The sequence below is a fragment of the Artibeus jamaicensis genome, unplaced genomic scaffold, assembly GCF_021234435.1.
Source record: "Artibeus jamaicensis isolate MK-2021 breed Jamaican fruit bat unplaced genomic scaffold, CSHL_Jam_final contig_373, whole genome shotgun sequence".
NCBI lineage: Eukaryota > Metazoa > Chordata > Mammalia > Chiroptera > Phyllostomidae > Artibeus > Artibeus jamaicensis.
Genome location: NW_026521807.1, coordinates 14,120,965 through 14,141,850, shown reverse-complemented (window position 1 = coordinate 14,141,850; position 20,886 = coordinate 14,120,965). Strand labels below are relative to the sequence as shown.

The 20,886-nt window shown below is 33.1% G+C and overlaps 1 long non-coding RNA gene across 1 annotated transcript in view; it reads right to left on the bottom strand.

Annotated features, from left to right (window-relative positions):
* LOC128627288 (uncharacterized) overlaps positions 1–14,661 on the bottom strand; it is a 40,595-nt gene extending 25,934 nt beyond the window's left edge. Inside the window, exons 1-2 of the long non-coding RNA XR_008391458.1 lie at positions 14,543–14,661; positions 11,360–11,443 (exon numbers count right to left, since the gene is read on the bottom strand). This is a non-coding gene — a long non-coding RNA (uncharacterized LOC128627288). The remainder of the gene's footprint in view (positions 1–11,359; positions 11,444–14,542) is intronic.
* Positions 14,662–20,886: the final 6,225 nt, after the last annotated feature.

Here is a 20,886-nt window from a genome sequence, read left to right as displayed (position 1 = left end):
GCTCACAAATGCAGAGTTATTGACATGGTTGGTGTAGCTCAGTGGAACCACACAATCGCAGTTCGATTCCCAGTCTGAGCACATGCCTGGGCTGCAGGCCAATTCCCAGCAGGGGACTCACAAGAGGCAACCATACATTAATATTTCTCTTTTTCTCTCCTTCCCTTCTCCTCTAAAGATAAATAAATAATTTTTTTAAATGCAGAGTTATTGGATAAGAGATTAAGATTTTAGGACATGTATCCATTTTACCTTAAATATTAATCTAGAAAAGATGGTCTTTATATTTATTTATGGAATGGCTTTGCTTGCCATTTTTGCTTCTTTTCCCAGGAGTCTTCATTGAATTGTTTTAAAAACTTAATGAGAAGTTAGGTGCTTGCTAACTTACCTTATGAAAATGCATTAATGTATTTTAAAGACAACAATCATAAATCATAAAATGATACTTTTTATGAAACTATGTGGACTACTTATAGAGTATGGATTTAAAAGAAATTGGTGATAGATATTTGTTGTTTATAATTTTGGGTGGATAATATCAGAAACAATTTGAAATAACTACATTCCCAGAATTTTTTTATTGCCCTTATATGTAGTTAAGCATTTTGTAAAATCAGGGAGGGTAATATTTTGAGAATTATGTTTAATTTGAAACAATGAATCATTTTAAATGTAGAAATGTGAAGTTGACAATGTTTAAATAGTTAGAATTCAGATACAAGTCCTGATTGGGCATTTTTATAGCCAGGAGAGCCATTTTTTTCCCAAAAGTTTAGATATCTCTAAAGTATAGAAAAAAACGTGGATAAATACCATTCTAGTAATTGTATTGCTTTAAAATGACACATTCCCCAAAATAGCAATAGAAGTAGTTCAAGAGCTAGAATGTTAATTTTCTGGATTACAACATGCAGAGTATAAATGACTATTACTTACATAATAATAACTAACTGACTAGGAACTGACTAGGCAAATCTTAAATAATGGGTATGTATATGTAAATTAAATCATTTACCATAATTCTGCCTACTACTTGTTAGTTGAATTGAACTTTTAATGTTTTATCAATGTAGAATATTTTAGGCTCTTTGAATTCTTATAAAATTGATAGAACATTAATTAGATTTCCTAGCTAAAATTCCCTTGTCATTTCCTTCCACTTTATATTTTAGGCAAAATAAAATTTACTGAGCTGGGGGGGTGTCGTGATAGGCAATCCAACTGGAGAAAGATAGTATTATTAGCATCAGTTGGATCAGAAAATAGATAAGTAGACATGGTACAATACATCCAGTCCAGCTAATTTTGTGACTTGCCTTCATTTTATCCATAGTATCTATTACTATTTAATACATTATATCTCCTCTTCCCACTAGATTGTGTACTCCATGGCTATAAGAATTGCATCTGTTTGTTCAGTTATGGATCATCAGAACCTGGTATGTAGCAGAATTTGAAAAAATATATTTGACATCAAAATTCATATAGATGCACTTATGAAAATTATGCTGTTATAAGAATAAAAAGATATTGACATTCATCACTTCCAATGTTTGTCGTAGGACTTCTCTCTTGTGTTTTTTTTCTTTTTATTTTATATGTATTAGTCTGTGTGGATGACTTCATAGAGTTTTAATCTCTAATGTATGTAACTCCTGGTTTTGGTAGTTCTATAAAGATCAGCAGAATTACTTTCTTTCTAAAACAGAGTCAAGGATTAAATTTAGTCTAGGCATTCAAAGTGAGAATAAAATACTTATTTATGTGAAGCAAAAAGAAAAATGGCTAAATACAAAGTAAGATTTGGGATGCCAGGTGATAAACTTACTTTGATTTAAATGCTTGTAATATACAAAAGATCACTTTCATAATTTTAGCTCCCTATCATTGATACTTAACACTCATTTATAAATAATCAAAGACCGCATATTAAGCAATATCTTTCCAATAAATGTATTTCTTGTAATTTGTGTTATAATTGTATATTCTTTGCCAGTATTCAGAATGTCATCAGAAAATCTTGTTTGAACTTTGACAATAAGAAATATATGGCTTGGAGGAAAAATCATATATTCTCAACTGATGTCATTCAAAATTTAAAGAAAACGAACATCTGTTACCTAAAAAAAATGTTGTCTCCTCAAAAGTTCTTCTAGAGTTGGTTCCACAAAATAGGTTTATTAGCTATTAGTAAAGATGTAGTATTTTACTCAATGCTACTTAAGTTTTTTAAAAATTGTCTTCCAGTTAAAGAACTTTGAAGGCACCCACAAAATGCTAGCTAAGTCTCTTAGAACATGACGTTTTAATTAATGTTTCATGAAAGAAGAAATTTGAATATTTTAACTAAATTTACCTAATTCTTTGTATCATATTAATCAGATATTTTGATGTCATGAATATATATCCAAAATGATATACTGGAAATAATGATAATACTGGAGATAGCCTCAGAATTCTATGTTTTAAAATGAAGTTAAACATAAGCCAAATTGAAGTGGTAATTATCAGCATTTTACTTCAATTGTCTGAGCATTTATATTAAAAGAGGTATTTCACCTTAGTTTTATTTTTTGACAAATGGCTCAATTTTTATTGATTTTGAACATAATTCTCATATAAGCAAATTGGTAAAACTTTCTGTAGCAATAATTCAATTTTAATCCAGGCTATATAACTAGAAAAAGATGCTATTTTAGCATAGGCAACATCATGATGAATTCATTTGATCCACAAGTTTAAAATCTCATGTGTAATTAATATAACTAGTCTAGGTTTTTCTTTCTGGTATTGTATAAGTGAACTGGAGGTCAGTGGAACTCCAGCAGCCACCCCTTTTTCCAACATTCACCTTCTAGCTTAAAATAGCTGTATGGTTTCTTTAATTCCCTATCCATTTTTGTCATTATTTGTTTAAATAACCTGCATACCAAAATTAGAATTCACACTCCACATACAGCTATTTTCACATTAATTTCAACCTTCCAAATTGTTCATAGAATTATATAGATCTTTGAAAACATTGGAAATGACAAAATGATGGGGGCATTTGTGCTGATTGTTAATATTTGACACAAATTTAGCTGATAGTTACTTTAATTATATAGCCACTGTAGAGAACAATATGGCAATTTCTCAAAGATTTAAAAGTAGACTTACCCTATGATTGAGCAATTCCACTTTGAGAACTGAGACTAAAAAAAATTTGTATACCCATATTTATAGCAGCATCATTCACAATAGCCAAGAGGTGGAAGCAACCCCACTTCCCATCTACAGATGAGTGGATAAGCAAAATGTGGTCTTTACATACAATGGAATTTTATTCAACCTTAAAAAGAAAGGAAATTCTGACACATGATATAACTTGAATAAACCTTGAAGACATTATGCTTAGTGAAACAAGCTAGTCACAAAAGGACAAATACCATGTAATTTCACATGTGTGAGATACCTAGAGTAATCAAATTCATAGGGACAGAAAGTTGAATGGTGGTTTCCAGAGGCTGGTGGGTGGAGGAATAGGGAGTTATTGTTGAGTGGGTATAGGTAGGGAAGGTGAAAAGTTCTGGAGATGGACTGTGGTGATGGTTATACAACAATGTGAATGTATTCAATGCTAGTGAACTGGACACTTAAAAATAATTACAATCGTAAATTTTATGTATATTTTACCACAATTTAAACAATGAAAAAAATCCTTTAAAAAAGCTAGGATATAAAGTTATTCACCAGGAGTTAAGTGAAGACTACCAGGAATCAGCTAATAACTTGTTCTTACATTAGACTGAACCTAGGTCATAAAGGTAAGCTTCTAGCTATTATATGGCCGACTTTATATCATTCAAGTCAAGCTTGAAAAAGCAAGTTTCAGATGTTGACTTTTGCTTTCCCCAGATATATGTGATCTTTGGAGGAGAAAAGGACAGCTTCAGGCCCTTGGTGTTGGCATTTTCATGTCTTTTTCAATACCACAACCATGCTGTGTCCTTTGGAGATGTTCTTTTACTGGACTGTTCCCCAATGAAACTAGGTCTTGAAGTGTCAATGGGATCAAGAGAGATCATAGGGTACCCCTCTAAATCTGCCTCTGGTTGATGTCAGTCCTGCTAGCCCTGTGGATTCTGGTCATAGCTGCCAACTTTCTCTTTGAAACTTCTTCCTTTTCATTATGTTTAGGTGCCTCTCAAGTCACTGAGCTTTGGTCCAGACTCAAAATCAAATTTCTTTTTTCTCATCTCTCCCTGACTGATCTCAGAGATATTACAAAGCACATTAAATCTCCAAAGAGAGACAGCACTTAAAAGTGTTATTTTACTTTTGTGTTAACTCACAAAAGTCAGTATCTCTGACTGATCACATATGAAAGAACCCTTAAAAAGAACAGTATCACATTTTTAAAAAGTTAAAGCATTTTAAACTGCTCTTCGGGGACTATCTTCTTTTAGACACTTCAACCTGATATAATGGTGGGGGTAGGTGGATAGAAGCTTGGTCTAAAAAATAATGATTAGCAAATTTAGAAAATTCTTTAAGTTTGGCTGGATACTCTGCTTTGTCAGGACTACTGCTATTGTGTGTATTTCACCTTTAATTTGACCAATTCCGATTACTCTATGAGTTTCTGTTATTGAAAACCTTTTTTTTCTCTTTGATAAAAGAACTCATAATGGTAGTACTGGGTATAAACAAAGAATTCTGTGTTCTCATAAATATAAAATTTAGAAATATTATTTTAGAAAAGATATGCCATCTTCAAAAAAGTTAGAACTAAATTTTAAATCATAGTAGAATGTTATCAAAGAAAGGGAAGTAAATCAGGTTGGCTAGTCCATGGAAATGATTATGACTTAATTTTCTCTCAGAGAAAAGGATTTTAACTTTTACACACTTACCAAAACACTTGAACATCTTACTGAGTAGATAGAATTAACTCTCAGAAGAATAGAGATGGCCCAACTTTCCCCAAATAGTATATATTTGTAATACTTAAACTGTCATGGTGGAATCTATATATTTTTAATTAGTTCATATAGCATAACATGGTATATCAAGTAGGTATGGGCTAATAACCATTTTTATTATATCAAGGGAAAGCTGACTAATTCTATCTCATTATTAATAATTATTCACTATTTATAGAATCTAAAAAAATTAAGTTAAAAACACATCTTATAGAAATGAGATCAGATTTGTGGTTACCAAAGGTGGGGGTTGGAAGAGGGGAAATTGGAAAAAGGTGGTCAAATGTTACAAAGTTCCAGTGATAAATAAATAGTAGGGATGTAATATATAACATGTAAACTGTAGTTACCACTGCTGTATAACACATGTGGAAGTTAAGATTGTAAATCCTAAAAATTCTCATTACAAAGGGAATATTTTTCTTTTTCTTTGTCCATTTCTTTTTATTGTATCTATGTGAGGTGATATGTGTTAATGAAACATTGTGGTAATCATTTCACAATATATTTAAGTCAAACCTTTATATATTGTCATACCTTAAACTCATTCAGTGATGCATGTCAATTATATCTCAATACACCTGGAAAGACATATTTGCTCAGTTGCATTTAGTAGGAGTGTCCTTCATATCACTTTTCTCTGAAACTTGATTTCTGAAGTCTAAGGGAGCTATGGCAAACACTGGGACTAATTTTCCAAATTAAATTTTGGATGAATTCTTGATCCATCCAGCTAATAATATTAGAATCCTTCTGAAGAGTGCAACTGTCCCATACTTTCTTGATCTTAATTTTGACATCAGAAAGCCATCAGATATTACAGCTGTCCTAAATTCAGTATATATTGCATACGAAGGACATTTATATCAAAATGCATGAGATGTGAGAAAATGTTTGTTTTTATAAATGAATAATAGAAAATTAGATGTTTGATTTGTGCTATCATCTAGGACTTATAAGCATATATGTGAAACAATATATCTAGTGTCTAGAATTGTGCCTGTCACAGGTACCTAATAATTTGTTTAATGCTTGAATAAAAAGAAAAAAAATCCTCAATGGTTGGAAAGTCACATACAGATGTGATTTCTGAAATCTCTCAAAGTAGGCATGAGAACTTTAAAAACATTTATTTGATCTTAACTTATCAGAATGCTATGTGTGTGCTGTTGAGATTTTTGTTTTTAATTTCCTGATCTTTGTGAAGGTGAACATACTAAGAAGAGGAAACGTAGAGGCAAGATGTTGTCCTACTTACTGTGAAATATCACTACTTTAAAGTATTGCTGATACTCAGCTAAGGTATTATCAAAAATTAAAGATTTGATTATGATTTTATTATCTTATACATGTGGAAACAAACTATACAAAATATTTTTTCTTCAGTAGTTTTTATTACTGGCATCAAACTGATATTTCTTTTTGCTCTTGTGTGTTTAAGCAATTGCTAAAACCCTTTATATGTTAAACCTTAAGGTAATATGCATAGTATTTTTAGCCTCAGAGTAACTTTTAAACATTTTATACCATTGGACAGAAAAGATTTCATACGTAAGTCTAAGAACACTCCTAGAGCTTACTAAGCTTTTGTAGATTTATATAATATGAGGGTTTAGTTCCTAACTTGATTTGTTCCAAGTCAGAACAGTTGACATTTTGATGTTGATTTTCACATATTGAAATGTTTTTTACAAATTTCACTTTCTAGCTAACTCATTTGCACTGACTTTTTTAGATGAACAAGAGTGCACCTCATTGACAGGCTTTCCAAATTTTTAGATATGGTAAATTCAAGATTAAACTCAAATCTATGTACTTTAAAAAATCTATTTGACAGCATAATAGAGTACAAATATTGGTACATCATGTTATAGATCAATATATCAGTGCCCACTAAGTACAGTTAACATAGTTGGACAAATAATTTATATGGCTTAAAATGCAAAAAAATGTTTATCTAGTATACCATTTAAAACTTACAAAGCTTAACTGTATGATAAACACAACATCAGATAAAGAAATAAATTAGCTCTAAAGTTATATAATTCAAAGCTGGCAGACTGTATGCTAGATCTTAAAGATTCATAAAATAAAATTTATTCCTTCAGGATTATCCTCTTGGTTATTCTAAAAGGGAATATATCTTACACAATATATAAGTCTTCTAAATTAAATTTTTATATAAAATATGTATTTTAATTTTTGGAAAAGTAATAGCACTTTTTTCAGATGCATCTAGCAAATAGTTGTTCTCACCACAATTAATTAAATAGCTAACATTTTTGGAGCAATTATTACATGTCAGACATTTTTATGCACTAACAAATGTAAGCTTATTTAATAGTCTCAACAGCCGTGTGTGGTAAATACCATTAAGAGATCATTTTGAACATAAGGAACTGGGGCATGGAGCTGGAAGAAAATTTCTCAAGGTGACATATCTCACCAGAGTTGGATTCTGAACCTTTGCCCTTAACCAATGATTTATATTAACCATAAAATGATCTCAGGACTTCTCCTGATTTTTATTAACTATACAATATTTGCAGGATTTATCCTGTGTCCTGGATGTCTCTCTCTTCTCATTCGTGTTGCCTCTCCAGAGGGCGCATATTGAGATGAAAGTGAAAATTTTAGTTTGTCATTTGAGATTTCTCATATTTTTCCTAAACAAAAGAGAGCAAATGAGAAACTGGTTTCATAATTTGATTTGTTTTTGTTGTTCCTGTCATTTCATCAAGATTCTTGGTACTATGCTGATATGACTCCTCTTAAGTGGAATCAAAAGTACCCTGGGAGAAAAGAAAGACTCGTGCACATTCAGGACCATGTGTTCGTTCCCTAGGAAGGTGTATTTTTTTCAAAATGTTTTCCTAATATAGCCCTTAAATGTACATTAGGAGATATTTTATTGGGAAGTTATATTAAAATACATGAAATATTGGGGTGATTAACTTATTACATACACTCAGTATTTGTCTTCACACAAGCATGGTAAAATATGCAATATAAGATGAAGGAAAAATATTATTTTATTATTTTAGTTTAGAAATCTACAAAGGAAGAAGTCTGACTAGAGCTAAAGATGAAAGTTAGCTCTAGAAGGAGAAAGTGCTTAAGTGGACAAAAGTTTTTTATCAGGTAGCGTACTAACTTTTATGCAATAAACCAATTAAGAACAACAAAAAGCAATTTACACAGATGCCCCGTCAAACACTACAGGGGAAGCACAGATGGGACACTATCAAGTAGCATAATGCTCTGGTACTCATTTATAAAATCTGCATAATTCCTCCAAACATCTGAAGCCTGTAAAGAAACACATGCTAAAATTTTATATACATATATGTGTGTGTGTGCACGTGTGCATGTGTATTCAAACACTCTTTTACATGCTGAAATATTTTTGACTGGGTGAAGTGCTATGTGTGGGTAGTATCTGCCTTGCAGTTAGTAAAGTTTGGAAATGAAAACAAATCTACACACACAGGGAACTCCCTTGAAAAAGCAATATATCTGCCCAATTCTGTACTCTACACTATATTTTCAGTGTGTTGGTCTTAATTGGATCAACAGAGGATTACCTGGGTTCTTCGACCATTCTCTTACTTAAAGAGATGAGTGAAATTCAAGAAACTTTATACTGTAGAAAAATTTATTTTTTCTTATTTTTTATTGTTTATTTTCAGGCTTACAAATTTCAGGCTTACAATTTTTTATTTTCAGGCTTCAAAAGCTCATTTTATTTAATTCATTCTGATGTGTCTTGTTTTACAATGTCTTTTGGCCTGATGTTTGAAGCAAAGTCCCTAAATTTAATAATCACTGCTAACTGCACCAATGCATTTTCCTCTAATGATATTAGTGGGCAAATTTATATCATTTTGTTTTATGCGTATCTTTTAAAGATGTATTTTTGAAAATGGTTCTAGTGCCCCGGGCAGTGTATAAAACAAACATTAACTAAATGCTTGATTTCTTTTCTCTGACTTATGTCTTATCATCTTTCATGCCAAGATTCTTGATGCTCTTTTCTGATTTTACTCTTTTGAGTCTTTGTTTTCATAATTGTATAAACCAACAACAACGACAACAAAGCAAGAAGTGAAGTTGGGAGTTAGCTTTGGGGGCAGGGCATGAAAAGTCTCCAAGAATATTGCTTCATTTGCCCTTCTATGTCTTAGCCACCTCTATTTAAACTGTACAATATGCAGTCTGATTGCCTTTGACCTTATTGGTTTCCCTTTCCAATGGGCACTAATAATTAATACAAAACCACTGAGTGATGCGAATATATTCTCCATTGCATTGTTGAACATACTAAATAATTTAAAAGGCACAGAAGACTCTCTAGTGCTTGGTGGGGGAGGTAAAACCATACCCATTGGGGTGGGGGAAGGGGATTGGGATGTCTTTGCTTTTTTGTTTCTATTGAATGCTTTTCGGCTGTACAGCTGGAAAGGGCATTCCTATAGGACTTTAAAGGCAAAGTAGAAAAATGACATAAAAGCCTTGCTTGGATTTGATTGATGCACTCTCATATTTGAAGTTCACTCAGAGCTTTGTGCTAGAAGGCCTGGGTCACTCTATCCAGCACTCTAATGAGACTGTGTGTGAACACTTCCAGCTTTGTAGGCCTTGCTTTAATCAGAGATTGGAAAACACTCTGACTGATCGGCTCCAGAATCAGATCTAAACAGAAAATAACATGCTCGATTTGGCCTCTGAAGGTAGGTTGAGCAAATCTTTGTGATGTATTGGAGCATTTGCTGAGTGCAAGTGCACGTGGGGTGGCTCCTATTTCTGTCGGCAAATACAAATTTTTCACTCAGCAGGCATAATCAGAGCTAACTCGAGAGGAGAAATAACAAAAACTCAACAGCCCTTAGCAACTCAGCATGGCATAGAGGGATTTAAGACTTTAGCATTTTATCTCCATCAGTATGAAAATGTATGAGGAAATCCGAACTTTGAAAGTGCAAATAAACACAGTTAGCACATTGCAAGCCACTGATTTTACAGGGTCTTTTGACAGCACTTTCAATTCTTTATCAATTTCACTTAAGATTTCCCAATTTCATACAGCCTGTTTCCTAATTCGCACCATTTATGCAACCGAACTCATGTGAATGAGCAAAGGGTAATGTAAGTAGCATCTCCTACTGGGTTACTAACAAACAATTATAGTCTGAAGTTTAAAATTTTGCACTAAACAACAAAAAATAGTGTCACTCACTGGTGGATAAATTTTCCTCACCCTTCAGGAGCAATACTAGAATTATCCAACAATCACCATTCATAGAGACCTGAATCAGAGACACTTTTGGCACTCATTTATAGAAATTTCTTACACATTTTTAAAAAGTAATACAATCATAAACCTAATGAATAAAGGTTAAGTAGCTTGGCATGCTTTTTTCACCAACTGGTAAAAGCATACATTCAGTGCCTTTTTACACAATTTTGTTATTAGCTCTCACAATTTTGTAACTTTCTTGTCTTTATTAATATTTCTTAGAAGCATAGAATATCAAATCTTCTTCCTTTTTAATATTAAACCCATGTCCCTTTATCATGATGTCTGACATAGGAGGTCCTTCTTGAAGCACTATGTACCAGTGTTGCCCCAAGCATCTATTTGGTAACCATGTATTTTATCATCTAAATTTAGATTTTTAAGACAGAAGGTCACCATTATTAATTATACCAAGACAACAGACATAGGGGATTGTACTGAAAAAACAAGGTCTTATAGTATTCTACTTACAGGAAACTTTTTTTAAGTGATATAAAAGTCTTCTTAAAAATTGTAGGATGATGATATTTCTATTATGCAGGCTTCACCTAACATTTTATACGTAGTAGTTTTCAGTCAACTTTGTTTCCACAAGCACTCTGAAGATACGTGGCTCTATCTTTTATAGATTTCATAGCAATTAAAATTTTGGGTGTAATGGTGCTTGAAAATCTTAAGGAAATATCAACAACTAGCAAATATACACCACTCTTTTTCCTCTAACATTTAGCCTGCCTACCGCAAGGACTAAAATGATATAAGTGGTAAAATAAATATTAACTTTTCTCTGAATCCAGGGCACTGAAAATATTTTTCTAATCAGAGAAGTGAGCATTAGACATCTAAATCAAGAACAGGAAAGTTATGTTCCACACTCTGTAGCCTGACTTATGCTCTGACCTCACCTCATTCTAATTTTCAGCTTAATCACTGGGGATATTTACAATGAAACCAAAAACATGACCAGATTGGAGGATTCTGTCCCCATACTTCCTCTGCAGGGACCAGCAATAAATATACTCCTGTCAAAATTGTAAATTCTGGTATCACACATTCTGGGTAAATCTCTACTTTCACTATGTATACATACTCTCACCTTTTCCCTGGGCCTGTTTTCAAAATGCGGGTGAATTAGTTGCTGCAAACTAAGTGATTCTCTCCTCTCTTCCTTTCTTCTTATCTGCAACAGTGTTTGAAAATAATAAGCCTGGATTGAGGAAATTTTGCATGCCGTAGAATTTTTTGGCATTTATATTATAAAATTTGCATAAATGTTTGTGAATATTTTATAAAATAAATAGTTTACTGAATGAGTAAGTAAACATAAAGATAAAAGGTTATTGCAAACATTCCCATGTATACTTATATGAAAAATAAGCTTATAAATAAGTTGTTGTCTCTTCCTAAAGTGCATGTTTTCAACATTGCCATTAACTTTAAAATTGAAAAGAAGATTTGTAAGTTATTGAATATTTTCTTTAGATTTCATCAGCTGGCAAGTATTTATGATTCCAAATATGCCACAATTGTTATCAATTTTTGATGTTTTTGTTTTAAGTAATTTTATGTGAACGATAGGTAATTTTTAAACTTGGTATTAGTGAAACTAAAATGGTTAAAAAAAGTTTCACATTCTCAGTAAAATGATAAAAGCTGATTGCATATCAAAATATGGTGTTTAAGATATGGAGAGTAGATAGATGACTGAACTTGTTTATGTCATTTGCTTCCTAAATGTACCACTTCAGCATATTTCAGGTTGTGGTTGGTTGGCACATAGATACAGTAAATGTAACGTTGAAGTAATGTGGTATTATTAATATACTATTTATATTCTTGACGATTTCTTTTCTACAGCATTCGATCTAACTTCTGTTCACTTCCCCTTCTGTCAGACAGGACTTCTTACCGCTCACTACAGTCTGTGCCACCGATTTCATTCGAACAGTCATCTCTCCTGCATGAACTCTTTGCCTCCAGTCTCTCTGTTTTCAATCCATTTTCTACATTGTTGTGAGAAGAAACTTTCTAAAATGCAAATCTTTCATCATTTCCCTGCTTACAACTGTTTGAAATCTCCCTCTTTACTCCCGCAGAAAGCCAAACTCATAATGTGACTAACAACTTCTTTTATGTTATGGCTCATGCTAACCAACCACTCTCATGCCAGTCCTTCTTCTTCACCCCGTTGTGCTCTTTTGATCATTTTCTCCAAACATTCTCTTTTTTCACACTGTCCCCCTACCCATCTCCAATAATTTAATTATTTTCATCCATTCAAGCTGTTTTGCCATCTATCCTGATAACCTTTCATGATTTTTCAAATCTGGGTAAGGCATTTGTCCTACATGTACCAACAGTTATCTACTCTTACCTTTTTAGACTTGCCCACTTATTTATGTGAACCCCTGCTCTACTGTGAGCTTCATAATATTATTCACCTCTCTTGCTTTGATCACAGTAGTAAGCCAGACTAAAATATAATGCCTGCTACATAGTAGACATTCAATATTTATTTATCTATTTATTAAAACAACCTTTGTGAGAATTATTTGATATTAAAAACATACACTCTCATATCATTAACCACATTTTCCAATGTGATTCTATGTAGCGATCTGGATTCAATTAGATGAAGTACTTCAAAAACAAATTCATCACTTGATTTCAAATCTTTAGCAATCAGTTTTTATTATGTTTCTTTTATTTGTCACGTACACAATTTTATTCTCACCTACGGGCAGAGTGTAGAGGATGCATTTGAGGGCTAGAGCAGCCACCTTGATAGGTTTTCATGAGTAGTCCAGCAGTTTGCTTCTATACTATGAAATTCTAGAAACTTACAGTTAATACATTTAATTCAAGTTCTTTCTGCTCTATTATTCAATTATATAAGTATGATAAAGTATATATTTCTACCCAGGTCTGTGGACAATGTCCACTAGCCTTGAATGAACTTCTGGGGAATTACCACTAGGATAAGGAGAGAATCTGAAAGATGTAGTCACTGCAGTTCTGGAAAATGCATAGAAAGAGAAGATAAATCTACATTTTTTATATAACCAGGAAAAATCATATGAAATTACATGTTTTTCTTTGTGTAAATAGTCATTTTAGGATAAGTCAGGATTGATCAGTTACCATGTTATCTACATGGAGTTTACTTACTAAAACCAAGTGCTTCTTTCCATTTGACTTTAGTCGTCAAAGTCTGACAAAATGAAAATCATTCTAAAAATGTTTTTAAGTGATTTTAATTTATTTGTACAGAAATATGTTTTCTAATAGCATTAATAGGTATATAGTTTAAGAACGTCCCAAACTATTTTAGTTTTAAACTAAAAGTTCAGGATGTTTTCAAAGGTCAGACTGATTATGAAAGAAGTATCATGCTTTTAAAAAAGCAATATAAAGTAAATTAATATAAAAAAGTAATAAGAACATCATTATAGAGGTTGCTCATGTGAGTTAATGAGATACTTTATTATATAGAGGACTTGATATTTGTTTGGCAAAAAAATTAAAATTAAAATAAAAAGAAATCAAATTTGTTTCTCAGTACTTTATTTAATCCCTTTTTATTTAATTTCTTATTTGTTTTTCTTTTTAGGAAATGCAAATCATTCTTTTAATAAATACACCTTATCTACTCTAAGATGACACAGAAAAAACACTAATGACAAGTGAATGAGCTGCTTAATTTTTCTAATAATCTCTTACTAAATATTTATACTAAAATATCGTACTAACTTTCAAGATACATTTTAAGTTTTCTCGATTTTAGGCAAATTGTAGAAAGCAATTAGATTGTGGTTACAAGGGATAAAAAGGTGTAAGTGGTAAAAATAGGACTTATGCTCATTAAAGTAGAGGGAGGAGAAAATGAAATAAGTTGTTTCCTTTCCAAAGAAAAGAGTTTCAGTGTTTTTAAATCGAGTGGGGAGGGGGGTGAAAGCAAAGGTCTAACTGCCATGTAAACTCATTTTAAATGTCATGTCTTATTAGAACCCTAATAATCAGAATGCCTATTTCCCCCTTTTGCTTGAGCCATCAAATTTGTCAAAATTTTATGATAATTCATTCCATCATTCCTTAGACATTTAAATGACAGACAGTCATAGTAAAGGGAAAAAAAGCCTCTGTAATTCTACTCCGCGTGTTAAGACTGCCTCCAGAGAGGTTTAAAAAAGATTTTGTAACATGGCATGAACAGCTTCTAAACTTCTCAATTCTACTTGTGCTTCCCTGCCTTTTTGGAAAATGACAATAAATTGGTTACCTGCCATCCTTGACCTTTTGACTTCTGAACCATGGCTGACCAAATCTTAGCTTGACTTGTGTAAATCAGTAGCTCTGATCCTCTCCCAAAGGGTCTGAGGCTTTCTCTCTCCAGAACGGGTAAGCTCCCCTCTAGTGTTCGCTGCTCATCAAATTACTCCTCAAACAAATAAGACAGAGATCTGCCTGGTCTGGGGCTCCCCATAAAAGGACGTGGCTTGACGTGACAGTTATAAGTGTTTAATGGCACAAAAAAAGGGGTAAGTAAAAAATTCTACATTTTAAAAAGTACTCTTTCCCTTTGATTGCCCTGAAAGTATCACAGCCCTTTGTCTATGGAGGGAACTCTAAAGAAATGCTGCCTTGCATGTGGACTGAGTGGCCGAATAGATAGGAAACGTTTGCAAAGGAGCACAACCTGGTAAAAAACAATCTCTTCTGTTAGTAAATTTGAGGCCAGGCTATGAATAAATGACTTTTCATTGAAAGCTGACACCCAGGACCTCTTTATATGAGGTCCAATTGCCAATGAAGAAGCAGAGTTGGGGAGGGTAGGAGGTTCAAGGCTCCAGCATTTTTTTTCCCTTTGAGAATCTTGAGTAACAACAGTAAAAGAATTGAAATCCTTACTATTTGCTGCTACAAAGAGCCCAGGTAAATAAGGTCCCCCACACTAAAAGGCTTATGCTTACTGTGTCTGATAAAGAACTACAGAAAAAGTGCAGTGGATATTGGTGATAGGTTTAAAGTGTGTTGGGCTCAAAGGTTAAAAGTTCAGCCACTTCATTAAAGTTAGTGTTAAAGCTTCAGTGACACAGTTAAAAGTAAAAGAAAAAAAAAACAAAGAAAAAAGTTCAAGCCAAGAAGGAAAAAAGTAAATTTCAAAAATCTGAAATAGTGCTGAGAGTCTAAAACTGCACAGTTGTTCACCAGATTAAAATAAAGAAGGCCTTTTTTTTAATTCTGTTATATCATTTTCCAGAAAACATGCACCAAGTTCTTAAAACAAAGCAAAAAGAATTTACTATTTAATCGATTGCTTCAAAGTTTGTTTCAAAAAATACTATGTCTTTGACTAATACACATATATTCATTTAAAATTTAGTTTGGAATTATATTACCACATTAAATTAACTCAGGTTTGAGCCTCTGAATTTCAGAAATAATTCAAGCCCTCAAGCAATAGTTTTCTTAGTATCAGTGATTTTAAAAGCATGAGTTGTTAATATAATTCATATCATAAGTCAACACATATTTCTTAAAGACCAAGACTTTTTAAATGATGATAAATAAGGATGACCTCTTAAATCCAAGGGAGAAACTTCCTTTTAAATTGTTCTGTTTTCATATTACTTCTTGATCAAAATTATCCGTATAATAATCATTATCCCTAAGCATGTATCAAGGGCCAAGCAGTTATATGAACTTAAATGTTGTAAGAACCAAACTTACACTTTGTTATGGTGTAGAAATTGAATTATCCTATTTTGGTCTAATAAAAACCTCAAAATATTTTCTAAAGTAAAGTAAATCATTTTTTAAAAATATTTTTTACTTTGTTATCACTGTTTTTCTCTTAACTGGGTCATTTAATATTAGATTACTTAGTATAGCAGTAGAATAATAATGCCTTCAAACTCTTCAATGTTAGACTACCTTAAGTTTTTCCCATTTTCAATTTTCCTGGTTCTGTGTTTTATGAAATTCCATTTTAGTGCTTTCTTTTAAAGCTGATTTAAAACTCTCATTTAAAAAACCATAATTTATGAACTGATGGGACCAGGAGTCTAGGGCCTATCTTTATTTAGCAGGATCTCCTTTGAAGACCTAAAGGACCAATATGGTCCGGGTCCATCCGTTTTGAACTTCTTGGGTAAGACTGACAGCGCATAGGATAATCATTTCCACTGTGCAAAGGGGTTTACCAGGTGGGAAACTCTTTACTCTGAACTATACTGAGATCACACACTCCTCTTTCTGAGTAGTTGACAGGAGCATCCTTCAAATCACATGTCTCATGCTAGGTTGCATTAAAGAAACACAGCATGAAGTGAGGCCAGAACAAATATAAATACTACTTTTTTTTTAGATGGCACTATATGCCATTGGTTCAGGCAAACTTCAAACTGTCAGTAAAATTCAAAAATAAATAAAATGTCATACATAATAGGAAAATTGAATTTTATGAAATGTTTATAGCTCAAGTTTCTAGTTGTACAATTTTCACAACAAAATTTCTAGTCTGAAGAAGGCCATGAGTTATGTCAGCTTGACTAATTTAATTGCTAAAGATTATGAAGTTTTGCAAAGGGCAGATGAAGGGGTTCTATCCATCAAAGTGGTTATATAAAAGCAAACAGAAAAATAAAGACAACAAAATAAAAGCAAAGAATAAATTTAAATATGCAGAACCCTGAGAAACTTTGTAATTTGGACTGATTTATAACAGGATTATAAAATGTAAGAACCATAAGGGACCATAGAGATGATCTCATGTACTTTCGTCATTTGCCAATTCTTAGGTCCAGGAAAACTTAGAAAAATAAGTTGCATGATTAATATTAAGCCACAAAATAGAGAACAAAACATTGGATCTTGATCTTTGGGTTTTAACTGCACTGCTCTTTTCACCAAGTGAGCTTCAGTCATGGCCTGAAGTTAAGAGTGTTTTCATTGAAATAGGAAGAAAGAAACTTTTGGGGAAGTTTGGCTCAGTAGGTGTGAGTTATTCAAGGAGTAAGTATATAATTTTTAAATTTATATTTTTTAGTTACAGTTACGTTCAGTATCATTTTCTATTTGTTTCAGGTGGATAACATAGTTGTTAGACAAGCATATATTTTACAAAATGATTCCCCCAATATTTCAAGCACCCACCTGGCACTGTACATAGTTATTACATTATTATTGAGTATAGTCTCTATGCTGTACTTTACTTCCCTGTGACTATTTTGTAACTACCAATTTGTAGTTCTTAATCCCTTCATCTTTTCATCCACCACACCAACTTCCTCTACCCTTTGGCAACCATCTCTGTATCTGTGAGTCTGTTTCTATTTTGTTGGTCCATTTACTTTGCTCCTTATATTCCACATATAAGTGAAATCATATGGTATGTGTCTTTATCTGCCTCACTTATTTCATTTAGCATAATACACTCTAGGTGAATGTATACTGTCACAAATGGCAAGATTCCCTTCTATTTTTATGGATGAGCAATATTCTATTGTGTACACTAGGTCTGTCCAGAAAAAGTCCAGCCCTTGTTAATATAACAAAAACACTTTGCTTGACATTGATGTAACCTGGCAGCTAATGAGAGTGAGCTAGAATGTGCTTGCATGAGCCATGGTAAATATACTAGTCATTCGGAGTGGTAGACACTATTGACTGAGCATGTGTACTGTGTGGCTGTCACATTCAAAATGACCGTGAGGAGAGCAATGAATCACTATCAAATTTTGCATTAAATTTGAATATTCCTTCATGGTAACTTTTCAGATGAGTCAGAGGGCCACAGCTATGGGCAACTGGTTATTGGCAGTTTCATCATGACATTGTGCCTGTTTAAAGATTGATAACTGACAGTGTGAGAACTAGAAGCTGATCTAGGGATCCCCAAAACTACTGTGTTTGAGATTTTGACCTAGGATCTTGGCATGAAATGAGTCATGGCAAAATTTGTTCTGCAGCTCCTGCTACCAAAGCAGAAGGAACATCATGCTATAGTTGCTAATGACTTGATTCAAACCACTGCCAATGAACCAGATTTCCTCAAGTAGGTCATAACCAGAGATGAATCATGGGTGTATGGCTATGATCTGAAAATGAAGGTCCAATCATCCCAGTGGAAGTTTCCTGGTTCTCCATGCTCAAAGAGGGCATGGCAAAGTCACAGCAAGATCAAGACCACGTTAAATGTGTTTTTTGATTGGGAAGATGCTGTCCATCAGGACTATGTCCCTCCAGGCCAAACAATTAATAAGGAGTATTACCTTGGTGTTCTTCATTGACTAAGAGATGCAATATAGTGAAACAGCTGCAGCTATGGGCAACTGGTGATTGGCAGCTTCATCATGACAATGTGCCTGCTTGTGTATCACATCTGGTGCAGAGTTTTTGGTGAAACATCAAATCACCCAGGTGACTCATCCCCACTACAGCCCAGATTTGGTGCCCTGTGACTTCTGGCTTTTTCCCCCAAACTAAAATCACCTTTGAAATGGAAGAGATTTCAGACCATTGATGAAATTCAGGAAAATACCACAGGGCATATGATGGCATTGGGAGAACTGTGTGAGGACCTAAGGCATCGTTGTCCTATGTACAACATTTCTTGTGTCTTTATCTTCTTCAAGAAAAGTCTCTATTTTTCATATTACATCACTGGATACCTTCTGGATAGACCTGATATGTACCACCACATTTTTTATCCACTTGACTATTGATGGACACTTGGATTGTTTCATATCTTAGCTATTGTAAATAACACTGCAATGAACATAAAAGTGCATAGTATTTTAGATGTGTGGTTTGGGTTTCTTCACATATGTTCCCAGATGTGGAATTATTGGTTCATAAGGCAACTACATTTTTAATATTTAAGGAACTTCATACTGTTTTTTAATTTAATCTTTATTGTATTTTTCATTACCATTTAATTCCATTCTACCCTTTTCTGCTTAGCAGTCATCACACTGTTGTCCATGTCCATGAGTCCTTTTTCCTTTTTGCTCAGTCCCTCTACCCCTTAACCTCCCTGGCTACACCAGTCTGCATTTCCACCAACAGTGCATGAGGATTTCCTTTTCTCTATATCCTTGTCAGCATTTGTTGTTTGTTGATTTATTGATACAGTCATTCTGAAAGGTATATGGTGATGTCTCATTGGGGTTTTAAATTGCATTTCTCTAGTGATTAGTGATGTTTAGCATTTTTTTCATAACTCTACTGGCTGTTTGTATGTCCTCCTTGTAGAAGTGTGTATGCAGGTGATCTCCCCATTTTTTAATTGAATTGTTTGGGTTTTTGATGAGTTCTCTATAAATTTTAGGTATTAACCCCTTATTGATATATTATTTGCAAATATCTTCCCCCATTCAATAGGCTGTCTTTTTGTTTTGTTGGTGGTTAAGGAGTAAATATTTAGAGATAAGAAAGTTAAATGATGGGTGTAGAAATGTTCTTGTTACATTTCTTAAGACTTGTGGTCAGAAGGTGTATAGATGACACTTTCAGAGTTTGAAGTCATTGAGGAAATAAAGAGAGGGATGTTAACTTATAGGGTACAGGGGCTTCAGCTCATGCTTTATTGTTCTTTCCATGATGCTTAAAATCACTAACTAAGTAACTAACAAGAAAATTGTTAGCATTTACATTTAAAACAAAACTTAAAAATTAGAGGTTGTTCTTTGGTATGAGAACAAATTCACCAAACATGAATCAAATTGCTTTGAGTCAACTTCAGTTAGTGGAACTTGCTAATTCATGTGGTAAACAACTTATCGTGGGCATGTTGGAATTTGATAATCTTGATCATTCTGTACAACTCCTATTTATTTCTTTAGAGCTCAGTTCATTCATTGTCTCTGTTTGGAGGCTTACTTTAATATCTCTTTTCCTTTCTTGCTCTTTTCTTCCTTGCTCTGTTAGGAGCCTTGCTCTGTGTTTTATTTAGATATTTGCCTTTTCCAAACTCTGTCTCACCTGTAGATTTTCTCATTCTATTTAACCAGAAAATATTCAAGAGGGGTGGTTACACCCTTGTTTTCTATAGTATCCTGTTCTTAGTGTCTGACATTTAGTAGGCTCTCAATAGAAAATTGTTTCATAAGTTAGATTATTGAAGAAAAAATTAGAAAGAAAAAAACTTTAGTTTCCCAGTCTTTATTCTACAGATTACTTATTATTTTGTGGGTACAGCAATAAATTTTTCACGGTAGTTAATACTTTTTCATGGTTAAATGATGTTTTCCAAACTGGAGCCATACATGGAAGTTATGGCTCTTGACTTCATTTCTAAAATTATACAATATTTATAAAACCAGTTGGCTCTAGAATGTCAAAATTACATTTTCTTAAAATGCGTTTCTCCAAATAATACTATATGATACCTACTCAAGCATTTTAATCTCATTATATTTTCAGTGTCATATTATCTACTTCATGCCATTCATTCAGTGAGTATTTAAGGAACACTCTGATACCACAGGAGTACTTGAAATGTTGTTTCCTCAAGAACTTTACATACTAGAATAAAAGGCAGATGATAAGCCAAAAATGTGGTAAAAATGCAATAGAAGAAAAGAATAACAGAGTAAGGCAGTTAGAGAACACTAAAGAAGG